Source organism: Adiantum capillus-veneris, chromosome 23 (genome assembly GCF_014529385.1).
Source record: "Adiantum capillus-veneris isolate H3 chromosome 23, ASM1452938v2, whole genome shotgun sequence".
In the NCBI taxonomy this organism is placed as follows: domain Eukaryota; kingdom Viridiplantae; phylum Streptophyta; class Polypodiopsida; order Polypodiales; family Pteridaceae; genus Adiantum; species Adiantum capillus-veneris.
The window spans coordinates 99,067,141-99,083,926 of NC_140953.1; the positions used below are offsets into that span (position 1 = coordinate 99,067,141).

The 16,786-nt window shown below is 41.1% G+C and overlaps 1 pseudogene; it reads right to left on the bottom strand.

Moving 5' to 3' along the window:
- Positions 1 to 7,654: 7,654 nt before the first annotated feature.
- Positions 7,655 to 9,176, bottom strand: LOC147428222 (uncharacterized; annotated as a pseudogene).
- Positions 9,177 to 16,786: the final 7,610 nt, after the last annotated feature.

Consider the following 16,786-nt stretch of genomic DNA (forward strand, 5'->3'; position numbering starts at 1 on the left):
AGTGCAAAGGTGGAATTACTCCTCTATATGGAGGGGACAAAAAAGCAGGTAGATTACTAAATTTACAGATGATCAAGACATTCTCCAATCAATAGGTTCTTTGCTTCTTCTATTATATATGAGACCCTTCTTTTTTCAGGAGTGGTTGTCTCCATGACTGTCCAAGAGAATTCTCTTATTGGCTGCACTACCATCATCATGGCAACCTTCATTACCACAAAGTGTGCTATGCATCTCACCATCCCAACACTTGTTCTTGCAATCCTCAGAAAAACACAATCCACACCATTGTAACATCCTCAATAGCCTCACTATGGCCATGTTTGATCGCACATCCCAAAAACAAACTTACCAATTCATACTAGCTCACAAAGCAAAGGCTTTTGTCGGTCAAATTGTTTCAATCATTTACTAGCAACAATCATGGTAGGAAACCATGCAGGTTTTTGCTGAACAAGCCATATTGCAAGGTATGTGATGTCCATGGCCACAAGACAATTGATTTCTAGCAAAAGAACAAGAGAACTCAAAGGAATGGAAGCATGCAAATTATGCTTAGAATGACTTTGGATCTAATTCACCCCATGATAATAGCCCAAGCGACTCCACACCTGAAGCTTCATATGACATCACAGTGCTGCCAATCTTGCTTTTGTATAGGGTCCATATAAGAAGATTCTTATATGAATAGAGATACAATGCTAAAGGAGCTACCCCCATCATTAGTGTTTGTAGAAATTTCAAAAGAGTGCTATCGTACATTGTATGGGCGTGCACGTGTGCACACATAGACACACACACATACATGTCCAGGTGTAAGAGACGATTAAGATGGGTGAGGAAAGACCCACAACCACTCACTTTGCATTCATTTTGTTATCTCCATAAGTAAGTAGAAATTCCCAAAAGATTCATAGAGATGTGATGATGCGTCATAATCACCTGGTAAAACCTTAGATTACAGCCTTACAACTCTCCCCCCTTAAGCAAAATGCTTTGTAGAGGGTTATTAGTGACATGACATGCAGAAGAGACCTTCATGAATACAATAGTATTGCCTACAACATGCTTGAAGTAAAGAGCATTAGTGCATTTGTGACATATTGGTACTCCTCTCTAGTACTTCAATTTGAATAGTCTAGCTTACTTAATCATTGTAATTTAACACTCTTTTTTATGAAATGGAAAAATTCACATCTTTGGGACTGACTTCAATGCCTATGGATTTATTTCCCATTTGATTTGGAATATATCATTTATTTTTCAGACCTATCTTGAGGACTTGTGTTACATTCGACAAAAAGATAGATTCTCAAGAAAACGGTGGTGTTGAGAGACACCACCGTTTTCTTGACATTTGGTACTCCTCTCTAGTACTTCAATTTGAATAGCTAGTCGCTGCTTACTCACATGTAATTTAACACTCTTTTTTATGAAATGGGAAAAATTCCACATCTTTGGGACTGACTTTCATGCCTATGGATTCTATTTCCATTTGATTTGGGAATATCTCATTTATTTTCAGACTTGTCTTGAGGACTTGTGTTACATTCGACAAAAAGATAGATTCTCAAGAAAACGGTGGTGGTGTGAGAGACACCTTTTTTTGTCCCATCCAAAAATTTTATTTTCATGTTGGTGTAATTGATACTTTATAAAAACATACATAGACACGGATAGCAAGGAAAACAATATATGAAAATGAAATGCTATTGAGTTTCTCCTATTAAGCTAGTTGTGCTTTCTCCAGAAATTGGATGGGATTTTAATTGCTTCTGCAAGTCTTTCCAACCCTTGGAATCCATGACCACACAACTGCATCAACACACTCCCAACGTTGTGGGTCAGCAAGATTTGCAGCACAAGTTCTTTTTTCAACAATCCACATATTGTTGTTGGATTGTGGGATTTTTTTCCTGATGTTTTGGTGCCAATATTTGAATGAAAACTTTCTTGTAGTTAAGAGATGAGCTGTCTACATCAACATCTGACTCTGCAACTGCTAGCCATATTAGATATGTTGGATCTGCGGGTATCACAAGAACAAAATCCCTTTCCTTACATCAATTTGACGCCTAAAACCTTCCTGTGGCTTGCACTTTGAGGACCAACATAGTGATCAATCAATTCTTCATATCCTTCAAACTCATCTATGTCTTCCTCTATCTGTTTCATTCGATGACTCCCTGTAGTCTTTGGCCAAAATGATGTATATTCATCATTTGTTTATTGGTTGGTTGTTCAAGCTCACTAATCATTTTTTGCCAATAAATAATATTAGGTCCATGTATTTTGTAGAATCGTGCTCCTTTCCCTTTAGTAGAGTCCATCTTTTCCAAAATTAAGATAATGTCTTAATCCCTTGAATAACAAGCGGACTATCCCTCACATAGTCTGCTATAGGAACCACATCTGGACAACCTACTGGCAATTTTGGTTTCCCTTTGTTTTTTCCACAACTCAATTCTTGACTCCCTCGGCAATCAATCAGGTGATTTGGGTGAATTTTGTACTGCATTACTGGGATTTTTCACCTTGCATAAAGAAACAAAATGAAGTGGCTAAGAGTGTCCAACAAGAGCATCTTGTCCATCACACATGTACCTTTAACAAAGGATTTGAAGTAAGGAACTTGCGTAATCAAAAATGGTGTTGAAGCTTAACTTTCACATTTTTGAAAATGTTCCATCAAATGTGGAAAAGTGTAGGCCCATTTCTATTCGTAATATTCTCTCTGAGAACCTCCTAAACATTGCATCTATGTCCTCAAGTGTATGCCCCACCATTAAGAATCCCAAATGCACGGTTTTTGAAAACACTTTTGCTACTATCAAGGATAAGTATGCAAATAAATATCGATTCTTATTCTCTCCTGCACAATTATTCTAGCTATAATAGAAGATTCTCAGGCAATTTTTGAAACACGGGAGTGGGACATGGTATCCACAATACATTGAGAGGAGGCTGATTGCAAGTTAGAAATCTCTCCATTACATTTCAAGTAGACAACGGTGGTGTTAGTGCTACTGATGCATTCCTCTCACGCTCTTTTATCATTCTGTTTTGGTGGTCTAGAGTTGTCCTTGAATTCAATGCATTGAACAATGTTACATTGTTGCGTGGCATGCCATCATCGCATAAATCACTAGCCCATGGTTCTCTGTTCTTTCCAGATTCTGTAAGCATAATGCAAGGGACCATTTGTAGCATTCAGATCTGACGGCCATGGACCATTTAGCAAGAAAGAAATGACCATACATCATGCCCATGCCCATGTGTTATCATACTTGTTAATTCGGCATGGTCTTTTGAGTTCACTCACAATCTAGGTATTGGTGTCTTCTTTTGGTCCATTTTATCATGTATAATGCATAAGTACTTATCCTTTTGCATTTGCGAGAACTTACGCCAGGTGTAGTACACATTTCTACAGCTTTGTTGTTGCATCGTGTGAATTTTATGTTCATCCTTCAAACGTGAAATCAACTCATCATGCTTTGTTGACTCTAGTTGAGACTACACACGACACATTTCGAGAACCCGCTTGTTTTTTTACAAGGTCACATTAGCAAACTTTGTATTCCAAACCCTATTGAATGTAGTGCTAGACATTGGCTTGAGACTCATACTCTTGAGTGTTTTATTGACATCATGTAAGATGTCTATTTGCTTGTACATGTTTGGTATTGCAAGCAAGGTTTCTCTGGTACCATCTTCCATAGTTATACTCTTATGTGGCATTTTCTATGAGTTTTCATCTACAAAAGAGCGCATCAATGCCCTTCCCATTTCTATATGGTCTCTTCCTTTTGCTGCAGTACATCTAGCATCAGTTCTCAATTCTCTCTGCCGAGAAAAAATTGCATGTTTGGTCGTCGGTACAGAGTATGCTACAGGTGTGGATATAAACTTCAGAAAATGTATCAGAACATCCTTTACAATTACCAGCGCTTATCTCTAGGGTAATTCCGGCGCTTATTTCTAAGCTGTTTTTGACGCAAATATACCAATGCTTATACCGACGACACAAATCCGACGTCTTTTTCGAGGCCTATTTCAAAGCTTTTTAATCTTTAAAACTAACTTTATCTCATCGGTATCTGTACCGATTTTTGTGCGACGTGTTGTAGTGCTTCTTCGTCTCATCTGTTGGACACAACTGAGCATAGGGCATCGTCAATGTTGCAATGCTCTGTGCTTAAGGAAGAGCTATGATCTTGGTTACATCCTACTCAAATAGGTTACACATTCCAATCGGCCCAATGTTCCACTACATTGAGTCAATTGGATAGGATGTATTTTATGCATGATGATTGGTTTTTAACCTTATCTTTGAGGATATATGACTATGGAATGCCAACATGTTCTCTCAAACCATTTTCCATGGTGTTTCAAATGTTGGATCAGCCTATGGATATATTCAAAACCCTGTTGACAAAGGTCCTTTTGAGGTTCAATAGCTCATTTTTAAGGAATTCTATGCTCAAAGGTTATGTGGCTCTACTACTACTCTTGAGGTCAACATTACCAAGGATGAGGGTGAGGGTGCCTTGCTTCATTCCCAATAATAAGAGCCTAAGTGGGATGTACTTGCTAGTGAATTATTTTCTAAGTACGTAGACTCTTTGAAGCCACCACTTACAACCTTTGTCAACATATGTGGCTTCTTGCACCCTTCCAAACTTTTAAAAGATTGGGCTTATTGAATTGCTACCAAAGGTTCCTTTCCCATGTAAGTTTAAAATAAAGTTGCTTTCTTTTCGTGATATTGTTTGTTGCATGAGTTTTCATAGGGGAAAAGTGATTTGATAAGGTGTTAGTATAATTTTGGTTGATATCGATGCATTGGCTTGAGGTCAAACACTTTCAATTGCATATAATGCATGCACGCGAAAATGGTAAAAAGTTGTTTTTTTCGCATATATGTGATGTTATGGTTTATGATCGATCAAAGTGGTGGGGTGTTTTGCATCGTGTTTATGTTGATGGAATGATGTCATATGATGTATAGAACCTCATGATCAATGTGGATGCCTCATGTGCATCTATATGTTGCTTTCCACCCTTCTAGGTCAAAACTAGATCTATGTGCTAGGGGGGGTGAGGTGTGGTCATAGTAAAAAACGTTCAAGAAAAAACTCGACAAATAGCATGTTCTCAAGATGCTCCAAGGATGTGCTTGTGGTTTGACTAGACTTCAACTAGAGCACAAGGATTCAGACTAATCAACAAGTATGAGGTTTCATGCTTTTAAGGTTTCCTCGTTTTATGTATGATTTAAATTGTAGGAGATATTCTAGAAATTTGCACAAGATAATTCTTGCTTCAAGAATTATTCTTCCAATAATAGGTAATCTTGCAATGATCATACCCTTCTTTGTCAATTCTTGCCACAATTTTGACATGCATGGCATGTCCATATCTGTAAAGCTCCGTTTCTTTCTCTCTCATTCAATTTCGACACTCCAATAAACCGATTTGTGCCTTACCTCAGTTGTTAATTTTTGTTCTCTTCTCTCTGTGCTATCTCGAGACGGAGTAAAGCATGATTTCTGGGAGCACGGCTCCATGCATTGGAGGCATACTCATTTCCAAGCTATTGCACTCTACTAGGGAATATGCAATATAGGTACGTGAAGCATCGTGGAAAAAACATTGACAGCCAGTGCTAGGGAAGAGTAATGTCAGGGCACCGGCAAGGCCGGACTAGACAAGGGCGCCAGGGTCGAGCTAGGCGGTGTGGAACGTGGAGTCCAACTAGGGAAAAGGGCCGAGGGCTTGCCTATATAAAGGGTGGTTGGGCGGTGGACTCTCAAACCCTAGTTTCCCTTGTCTTACACGTCAACTATAAAGATCCCCAAGTGTGGGAAACTAGAGATGCAATTGTTTGGTCTTGGAGACCCAGCAAAGATGGGCCATTTTCTAGAATTAAGATTACAAAAAGGCATGCTCAAAAATCCAAAGAAGTCCTCATGCATGTACATCATGCAACCACACTCGGATCAAAATGTAGATGTGGTATCAAACATGGAGTAAATTTATTTGGAGCTTCTATTGTGACTATACAAGTCAGTTTTCTAAACAAGATCTTTATTTTTATCTTCATTTGTTTTATGTAATTTGAATATCTATAAGAGTTCATGTGTAGTGGATCCTCTTGACTGTTGGTGTTTGTCAACACCACAATCCATTACGATTTGCACTATATTTACCAACCATAAATCAACACTTTTTTCTCGTATTTTCCCACTTTAAACTAGATAATTCTCAAATTACATGAATGTAGTTAATTTGGAAATTCCCATAATGTGATATTCTTACCAAACTACCTAATATGGTTTTAGCTCAATTCTCTTGTTGCAACTCTCGGTTATCCTATCCCCGCTTCTCCTAATTCTTTGTTACTCTCAGATAGGCTCAATTCAACTGCTTGATTTCTTGCAGTGGCCGATTTCCTACACATCCATATCTCACGAAGATTCTCCCAAGGGGATATATGCATGTGGGGTGGGAGAGGGGAATCCAGGCTTGAAGTCGAAGAGGGCTTTGACACCACTTGTGAGGGCTATCGCCAATGCTTATGCATGTAGGGGGGGCGAGAGCCAGCCTTAAAGGGAAAAACACCACACTTGTGTAGGAGAGTGTGTGTGTGTCAACTTTAGGTGGTGGTCGGCTCGTATCTTACTGAACCGGCTCGATCAGTTCTATTGAGCATAGCCTTTTGTAAATATGCCAAAATTGGCACAATCATGCAAAGGGCTACCTAGAGAGCTATTAATGTAGAGCTGCAAATCCGCATTTTGCCTTGGATGTAGCCCATTTTGACCACACTGTAGGTGTTGTAGATGGCGCCACACAAGGCTTGCAATGGACTATGCAGAGGTGTCGTGCCTACAATTCGAAATTGAGCCGGTGGTCGCCGCCTTGAAACCTCCACGTGGCATTGAGGAGCGTACGACAACCTTTGCATGAATAGAAAATGTATCCATAACCGACATTTTATTCAAAAAAAAAGGCTTGGTAGCACAGTTATCTATTACGGAATACTGTGTCTCGTGTGACCAACCTTAGAAATGAGCGAATGCATGCCAACTGGATATGAATATCCCACTCTTGGCACAATCGACATTCACTCCAAACTACATGTGCGGTTATCTCCCATGCCTGCTATTTTGTGTGTATGTTTCCTTCTAGTGACGGGCGACATGGTAGCTCTGGTCTGCTTCACCCACTCATAGACAACGGGCCTCCCAGCCAATTCTGTATTGCTGTGTCATTTGCACACACCTTCGGGTGCATGCGTGGGGTGGGGCACATGTGTTAGCATGCACATATTGGTATGTGTGTGTGTGTGTGTGTGTGTGTGAGAGAGAGAGAGAGAGAGAGAGAGAGAGAGAGAGAGGTTTTGATTTCGGTGTCATCCCTATGCGGTCTCTCTTTCTCACACACACACACACACGGGGGAGGGGGGGAGTCTACATTGCAACATCTTCTTTGCTTACATTGGTGAGACTGAACCAATGGGACAACGGGTATTGTGTGTGTGTGTGTGTGTGTGTGTGTGTGTGTGTGTGAGAGAGAGAGAGAGAGAGAGAGAGAGAGAGAGAGAGAGAGAGAGAGGTGGTCTTTACACAATATGGCTGGAACGATGTCATTAACATAGTAGAAATAGTGTACATAAAATGATTCCAGAGACGGATAACTTGCTCATCCCACTGAAGAAAAATCTGAGCATACCATGGTATACCTTTCTTATCTTTTGCCTCATTGCAACACCAGCCTCATCATCCAAATGACAATTGGACACAATCACATTTGACAACGCTGGTCGCGGCACGGACTCTATGATCCCACCTCCTGCATCCAATATTTTTGCTTTTATCTTCTTAGACTTTCTCTTAGTAGACACTCCCGTCGTCGATGTTAGTTGTGCTGTCAGCTTTCCCCTCATCGCCATTGACATCACGTTTGGTGGCCAATATATTGTCGCCTGTTGTTGTCCCTTTGCCATCAATTTCTCCGTCTTTCTTTCTTTGCCACCATTCATTGGCGTCGTTGTAACCTTCGTTGTCGTAGACCACTCAGCCGGTGATGCGGAGCTCGCCATTGGCGAATTTTCTGTTTTCTTTCTCTTTGTGGACTTTCTGTGCACATGAGCATGAGCTGCTTCAATGGTTTCTAGTTCTCCAGGCAGAGCCGTAGCTGATCTGTATGGAGGCAAATTAAGGTGGACGACATCCTCCTCTACAATTTGCGCATGCTCAACATTAATATCTCCATGGCTGATTTGGTGATGGCATCGCTGAAGAAAGTCGATAAGCTTGTACTTGGCACCGTTGCATGGTGGATTGAAAAGCATGGGCTTTTGCAAAGTGGCAAGAGTAGAGCGAAATTCTGCCATCCAGACCCTACACATATACGGGATAATTAGGGAGTTATCCTACCAGCTATCCGATACCTACTTCTCTCCATGACATGTACTTACGTCTATTTTGTTTTTTAGTGAATGCGACTTTGCAAACAAATGCACGACGTTGCGGGCCCATTTCCACCTGTCTTTCGTGAAGAAGGGCATTGAAGATCATTGCTCCTTTCAATTTAGTAAAATTTATGACAGCAAACCCTTTATGGGCTCCTTTCCTGCAGTTTTGTACTTCTGATAATTAGGACTTCTGTCACAGGAAAATGTTTATCATTTTAGAATTTAGCAAAAAAATCATTCGACTCAACGGTATGTGGACATAATTGATTTCCACATCGCTGCTCTGTCTCCGCATAGGCCGTTTCTGCATGGAATGGAATTTCCCAGCAAGTAGATACTGGCCTCCCTCTTGCATCAAATTGTTCTCGGCACAAAATGAATCTAAGAACTTAAGCAGGTCTTGTTGCCTGCATTAATCAGAGGTAGAAAATTTCTTACTAAAAGCTCGACAGGGATATATTGAGAAAAACAATCATAAACAAATGCCTGTTGAGTGCGTGTGAAGGGGTTAATGTACTACACACCTCACAGATGTTGGAATCTTGCGGATGACCACAGTCGTCGGCAGCGGTTTTTATGCACTGCTGTCATTTAATGTTGCCGGCAAAGACTGACACATGTAGCACAATTAATTAGACGGCATTATTGATCATGTGTTAATTGAAAACGCACCAGAATAGAGTATAATTAACTAGCTAGGCCTGCTCATGGAGAATTTGATTAGCTCTAGTTATCTGCATACCACCGTTAGGAAAACATGCTTAGGTAAGGTCACAGGTCATAAGCTGCCCACCTACATTAACGCACACTGCGGCGGCTCCGGTGCTGGAGGCGCTAGCAAGCAATATCATTAACGCAATTAATGAGTTTAGGTCATAGGTCATAAGCTGCGTACCTGCATTATCGCATGCAGCGGCGGCTGCGGGGCTAGCAAGGAGTACACTGACATCTTCACATTATTGTCATTTCCATCCACTACTGGCACTTGCAGGAAGACTTCGCAGCCGCTTGCACCAGTGCGGCCCCAGCGCGTGCAATTTGCACCAGTCATGGCCATAACGCTGCCTCACGATTCTGTGCCTGAATGCAAATGTCTATGAGACAGGGTTGAGCAAGAGGTGGCAGGGCGGTGAGTGAGCGCGCGCGCGCGAGAGAGAGAGAGAGAGAGAGAGATCAGAGAGAGTTTCGTATGTTTGTGTACGCTAGAGACGAAGAAGAGGCAACAGAAGAACATAACGCATGCAGACGCAAGAATATGATGCTTGTCTAGCCCTTCTTATAATATACGTCCCATGCATGAGAGTGAAAGTTCTGGGCTTCTTTACTGTAATTTATTTTGAAGAGTGTTGTAGATGGAAGTTCTGGGCTTCTTTACTGTAATTTATTTTGAAGAATGGAGGAAAGCTCAGTAGAACATGAGTTGGACACACATTAAATATTGAAGTACATATATATCATGCACCTATTTACTACAATCAATGTACTTCTATATATTGCATCTAGGGCCGACATGTCGATGCATGATGTCTAGAGTTAAGAAAATTTAGCACACATGTGCTAGAGAGAGAGAGAGAGAGAAAGAGAGAGACAGAGACAGAGAGAGAGAGAGAGACAGTTTTTAGGGAAGTTTGTTTTGGGGATGAGTTTGATGATGCCCTGTTTGAGTGCAGGATCCATTATTTCAGAGATCCAGCCGAAACCCTGGCGGACTGGCGACCTATCACCATGATGGGGATACTCTATAAAATACTCGCAAAAGCCATTGCTTTCAGGATTGGTCCCGAACTCAGAAAACACATTCACCCAGCTCAAACAGGTTTCATTGGAGGGAGGTCAATATTTAATAACATTTTGACGGTTCAGCTGGACATAGAGCATGCCTTATCTTCACAACAAGACATAGTAATGTTTCGGATAGATTTTGCCCAGGCGTTTGACACAGTCAGTGGGACTTTGTGCAGCCAACCATGCAAGGTATGGGGTTTGGCCCTCGGATCAGCAGGTGTATCTCTCTGCTTGGTGAACATGCTTACTCCAGATTGAGCATTAATGGTAGACTCTCGGAAAAAATATACATTTCCAGATCGGTAAGACAAGGATGTCCCGTTAGCCCCCCTTTCTTTGCCGTGGCCTCCCACTCTCTGTATGCATACCTGGATCAATTGGTACAATAGGGCTATTTGCAAACCCTCCAATTAGGAGGTAAACATATCCCGGGCAAAGGGTTTGCAGATGCCACCTTTCTATTTTTGAAGGCCCACAACATCAATATTCACAGATGTATGAAAACTCTAGATATGTATGCTCTTGCGGCTGGTCTTACACTGAACCTATGTAAGTCTTCTTGATTGACATATCTGCAAGGGAATTTGACTCTCTGATTTGGTATGGGAAAAGAATTCCTAAGGGTCATGTTTTTAGACACCTTGGCTACCTAATTGGGGTCATGGTCTCTCACAAACACTTGCAGATAGAGTTTCCAGAGAGTTTTTTTTTAAATTTGCTCTAATGGCACTTCCACACAAGTTTACATTCAGGACTACAAATCAGAGTATTCTCATGCCTTATTGCTAATTTACTTGCCCTTGATCAACTCGTCTGATAAAATGCTTCAGAAATGCATCTCGGTCTCTTGGCTAAGTTTTTGTGGAAACTCCTCTCGATCTCCCAATGCTTTGGTTGCTTGGACCAAAACTGCAGTACCATACTCTGAGAGGGAGGCTTAAATATCTTGAATCTACAGGTCCATGCTCAAGCCAGGAGGAGCTCCCTTATCAAGCATATGCAGGCTTCTGATAACGATTGGATTTATGCTTTGTGGAAGCTGGTTGACAAATCAATTGGTTACTTCCATGGAATCTGGAATATGACAGCCTGGGATAAATTTTTCTCAGATGCTCCTCTTAAAACAGGATTTGATGTGTCAAGTATGTTAATATCTTCTTGGAAGATGATATGCTCTGCTTTGGTCTGGCAAGGTAGGGTTAGGTAGACAGGGAACTCATTGGGGGGGGGGGGGGGGGGGGGGGGGGGGGAGTGCTTGGTCTGGAGCTTTGCTTTTAAAACCCCCTGCCAGGTTGTTGGGTAAGGTTGCTCTGCCGATGCACAAAAAAAAGGTCTCAATCAAATTCAGAAAGATGGTTGATTCTAACTCGAATCGAAACGAACTCCTTCGAGGGTTGACAACCCCAGGTTTGCCAGACGCCATATAGCCTTCGGTAGTTTTGTTTGCTTCAGAATACCTTGGCATCAGCTTTGTGCTCAGATTCAAGGCTTGCCTCGTAGAGATGCTCTCAATCTGGAAGAACGACATCGAGATTGGAACATTCCTAATCAGGCAGCAGCTGATTGGTGGACCGCTAACACCTCTGTCTTTTATGCTTTGTTGTTACCAAAACCAAATATTTTTGTAAGATTTAATTCACAATGGTCCCTTCATCAGGATGCATATTGGTAGCAAAAAACTCTTGCAAATGTATGGTTGATTCCTAATCAGTTTAAATTCAGGCTTTTTTTGTGGAGAGCTCTCACAGGTGTATTGGCCACTGCCATGAATCTAAAGAAAAAGGGTATTACCTCTGGCAAATGCATCAGATGCTCTTGTCCTGAAACCACTAGACATATATTCTGGTCATGCAAGCCTGTTATGGAATGGTGGAAGTGGGCAAAATGGATGTGGTATGATGCTTGGGGGATCTCCATATCTAGGTATCAGATGAACTTTTTCAAGCTCCAAATCCCAGAAGATCGAGCACTTGAGTTTGCACTACAGTCCTTCAGAGTATGGTTCTTATGGTTTGTATGGAATATGAGAAATCAATGTACATTTGATCCGGGCCAGAGTGTCAATCATACACTTCCCTTGTTTGTCATTAGAGATAGGATGAAGGAAGATGCTCTCTCTTTAACAGATCAAGCCTTCAGAGACAAAGTGGTATGGATCATACAAAAGCTGTCAGTACGACAGCAGATTGTAAATTATTGTAATATATAGAGCAAGTTTTCCCAAAAAAAAAAGAGAGAGAGAGAGGGAGGGAGAGAGGTACTATATAGTACTACCCATTTGCAGTACCAATGCAACATGTTTAAGCTCTACATTGCAAGGCTCTTCCCACCTAGTACCTTATGTTTCCTACAACTATCACCATGGGCATTCAATCGCAAAAGAACTCCAGCTCATCAGCCAAGAATATTCCTATGCAAAGCTCCCACAATATCATTGATCCCTGTTGGTTACACCGATTCTTACATAATTGTTATTTTTTCCTTCAATGTCAAGATCATAAAGACCTCAAAATATGCACCTATTGAACCGGTTTTCCCACAGTCATGTACTTTGTCCACAATCGGCTACTCTTGTTAGTGGTTCCAATCTGCTATTGCAGTACTCTTGACAGCTGTATCCCTTATACCCAAAATTTCTCTAACTACTAATTTGTATGTTGAGATGTAGAGAGAAAGAGAGAGAGATGAGACAAGAGACACACCATATACGCTCCCAAAGACTGATTCATATTGAGGACAAGATACAAATATATAGGTGAGACCAAGTTCAGTAGAGTGAGCCATATATAGCTCCAACACCCCCACTCAAACAAAGGTCTCTAGCTTTGGATGAAAAAACCCTTGGGGAGTTCAAGGGAAAAACCCAAGCCCCTATAGAATGTGAAAATATGAACCAGCGGTGATGATGTGAAAGTGAATTGTGCATCTATGTACAAATATTCAAGTGACTTAGATATCTCAATGTGAAAATGTGGAGTGTGCATAGTGCATGGTACCTAAAAGATTACAATGTCATATGTACAAAGCTATTACAATAGCAAAGAAGCTAATCTAGAAAGAGTGAGGCCGAAGCAGCTCCAAGCTCCGAGCGCAAGAGGATGAAACGTGACTCATTGAGGCCTTTGGTCAAAATGTCTGCAATCATCTAGTCACTTGGACAGTGTTCAACCATAATGGTTCCTTTGCGTACTTCATACCTGACATAATGATAATGGACAGCAATGTGCTTTGACTTATTATGTTGAACATAGTCTTTTGCAATACTAATAGCACTTTGGTTGTCACACCGCAAGGGTATGCTAGAAAGAGGAGAGTGACCAATATCAACCAGCATTTGTCGAAGCCAAATCAACTCATGAGCTGCAAGTAATGCCGCAACATATTCTGACTGAGTCGTAGAAACTGCAACACAACGTTGTTTCTTGCTGGTCCAAGAAACAAGACAACCATTTATAAAGAAGCAATTTCCCCTAGTAGATCGCATAGATAAATGTGAGCTTGCCCAGTCTGCATCTGTGTAACCCAAAAGAGAAAGAGATTGCATAGAATCCGATGTGAGTTGTCGTCGATAGACTAAACCAAAATCTGTAGTTCCTTTCAAGTATTTCAATACACGCTTTGCAACAGACCGATGCTTAAGAGAAGGACATGCAAGATGTTGTCCAAGATAAATAGCAGCAAACAGAATATCAGGATGAGTGTTCATGCCAACAAACTGAAGATATCCAATCAAGTTAGCATAAGGTTGATTTGTGACAAGTTGACCGCCACTGTCAAAAGTGTTCTTTGTAGAGCTCGCAAGACAAGGTGTGTTGGCTGAATGTGCAGATTCCATACCAAATTTTTGAATAGTATCTGCAATAAACTTTGATTGTCGAAGGAATAAAATACCTTTTGTACGGTTCCGTTGGATTTGAATGCCAAGACAAGAGTGAATCTTTCCAAGATCCACCATATCAAATGCAGAAGACAATAACTTTTTCACTTGCTGAAGAAATCCCAAATCATTGGAAACAAGGATGGTATCATCCACATAAAGAGCAAGAATCACAAAACTGCTACGTTGGCGTTTTATGTATAAGTTGGGGTCTGACGAGCAAGAGATGAATCCTTTAGAGGTAAGAAAAAGATCAAATTTTGTAAACCCAGCTCGCGAAGCTTGTTTGAGACCATATAGTGCCTTATGGAGTTGAGCAACAAGGTCTTCTTTACCTGGAATAACAAACCCTTCTGGTTGTTCCATATAAATTTCCTCTTCCATGTCACCATTAAGAAAAGCAGTTCGCACATCCATTTGATGAGCTTCTAAATCAAATTGAACAGCAAATGCCAATAAAACTCGAACACTTGTAATGCGAACAACCGGTGAAAAAGTCTCTTGATAATCAACACCAGCTACTTGGGAGTAACCTTTTGCAACTAAACGCGCCTTGAACTTGTCAAAAGATCCATCTGCTTTTACTTTTGTCTTATACACCCACTTACATTTAATAGCTGTACGACGAGGAGGTAATTCAGTTAGTATCCATCTACCTTTAGAGATAAGAGAATCGTACTCTGCTTCCATAGCCTCTCGCCATTGATCCTTTTGTGGTGAAGAGATAGCTCATCATAAGTAACGGGATCTTCAGAAGTAGAAAAAGCATTATCAACAATATCGTCATCATAAACATGACATGAGTCATGTTCAAAATCAATAGGCAGATCAACAAAAATATCAATATCATCATTGGCAACATTCGGAATGGATGGTTGTGAAGAGGAAAGTTGCTCTATAGGAAGAGTTTCATCTTCTGAAAGAAATGGAAAAGCTTGAAGAAATGATTTAGTATCATCAGAATCATCCATGGACCATGAGCCTCCCATAAGCTGTTCGTTAAAAGTAGCATAACGATTCACAATTACTTTCTTGGAGGAAGGATCATAGAATTTGTAGCCTTTGGAAGTGTCAGAATATCCAATAAAAATAACTTTAAGACCAGGAGCATCAAGCTTTGTTCGTGTTTCTTTGGGAACATGAATATAAGCAATACATCCAAAGGTTCGAAAATGAGATACAGAAGGAATGTCACCTGTCCATGATGTGATGGGTATCTTACCAGAGGGTGCAGTAGTAGGAAGATGATTCTGAATAAATGCTGCTGTCAGTAGCTTCAGCCCAGAAAACACGAGATAAGCCAGAATGAATTAGCATACCACTTACAGCATTGAGAATAGTGCGATTCTTTCGTTCAGCAACATCGTTCTGTTGAGGCGAATATGGAATAGTGTGTTCATGATGAATTCCATTGTCAGCACAGTAACTCACAAACTCTCGAAAAACTTATTCGCCTCCATTGTCACTACGAAGCTTCTTAAGGCGAAGATTTTGCCCACGCGTTTGACACAGTGCAGTGGGACTTTGTGCAGCCAACCATGCAAGGTATGGGGTTTGGCCCTCGGATGAGCAGGTGTATCTCTCTGCTTGGTGAACATGCTTACTCCAGATTGAGCATTAATGGTAGACTCTCGGAAAAAATATACATTTCCAGATCGGTAAGACAAGGATGTCCCGTTAGCCCCCCTTTCTTTGCCGTGGCCTCCCACTCTCTGTATGCATACCTGGATCAATTGGTACAATAGGGCTATTTGCAAACCCTCCAATTAGGAGGTAAACATATCCCGGGCAAAAGGTTTGCAGATGACACCTTTCTATTTTTGAAGGCCCACAACATCAATATTCACAGATGTATGAAAACTCTAGATATGTATGCTCTTGCGGCTGGTCTTACACTGAACCTATGTAAGTCTTCTTGATTGACATATCTGCAAGGGAATTTGACTCTCTGATTTGGTATGGGAAAAGAATTCCTAAGGGTCATGTTTTTAGACACCTTGGCTACCTAATTGGGGTCATGGTCTCTCAGAAACACTTGCAACACTCGGTTCTGGAGAGAGTGTTGGCTAAATTAACTTCTTGGCACTGTGATGAATGGCCTTTACATGTCAGGCTCAAAATCGTTCAGAGTATTCTCATGCCTTATTTGCTAATTTACTTGCCCTTGATCAACTCGTCTGATAAAATGCTTCAGAAATGCATCTCGGTCTTGGCTAAGTTTTTGTGGAACTCCTCTCGATCTTCCAATGCTTTGGTTGCTTGGACCAAAACTGCAGTACCATACTCTGAGGGAGGCTTAAATATCTTGAATCTACAGGTCCATGCTCAAGCCAGGAGGAGCTCCCTTATGAAGCATATGCTGGCTTCTGATAACGATTGGGATTTATGCTTGTGGAAGTTGGTTGACAAATCAATTGTTTACTTCCATGGAATCTGGAATATGACAGCCTGGGATAAATTTTTCTCAGCTGCTCCTCTTAAAACAGGATATGATGTGTCAAGTATGTTAATATCTTCTTGGAAGATGATATGCTCTGCTTTGGTCTGGCAAGGTAGGGTTAGGTATACAGGGAACTCATTGGGGGGGGGGGGGGGGGGGAGAGCTTGTTCTGGAGCTTTGCTTTTAAAACCCCACCAGCCAG